This window comes from Cicer arietinum, chromosome 3 (genome assembly GCF_000331145.2).
Source record: "Cicer arietinum cultivar CDC Frontier isolate Library 1 chromosome 3, Cicar.CDCFrontier_v2.0, whole genome shotgun sequence".
Classification (NCBI taxonomy): Eukaryota; Viridiplantae; Streptophyta; class Magnoliopsida; order Fabales; family Fabaceae; genus Cicer; species Cicer arietinum.
The window spans coordinates 23,706,541-23,707,247 of record NC_021162.2 but is presented as its reverse complement, the minus strand read 5'-3'; positions in this window follow the sequence as shown (position 1 = coordinate 23,707,247).

Here is a 707-nt window from a genome sequence, read left to right as displayed (position 1 = left end):
TGTTACCCCATCCTTGTTGTTTCATCCATCTTAGTCAACAACAAAAAAGTATCTTGAAAACCTTTTTTTTCTTTTTATTGTACCATAAAAATTTCTCCTCGCAATTTATATCACTTCATTTTATTAAATTATTCCTTTGATAAATTTTTTTTTCTTTTAATAGTATCCAAAATTGTTGACAAAAATATTATTAGATTTTAACATTAATTAACCACAAAAAAAATATTGGCATTCAAATTATTTCTTTTCTATTATCTTCTCACTTTAACTTTATTCAATTTCGTTCAAAAGTTTCTATGACTAAAAAAAAACAGAGAAAATCAACGAGTAAAAACCATCTGACTTTCTTCTAATCATTTATCATAGAATCATGACTACGCCTTCATTCACAATTGGACCGAGATGATTTGATAGCCGGCTCGAAACATATGAGTCTTGGAATCCAAAGGTCGGATACTCAAAGTAACATTTAGAACGTGAGAAACCACATTCATTTTGTGTCTGCGAATTTGATGTATTTTAAACTTCTACTCCTTATTGTAAATTGTAGTACTATGTAGTTATTTCTATAGTTATCTTGATTTCGTGATGGTATTGACCTAGAAAAATTATTTTAATTTGTCAAACGAGTTTATTTGTGTCAAGAATCAATTTTTGTTCAATGAAAAATTGCTTCTTAATGTCTAGATCATATTTCAATTGAAAAT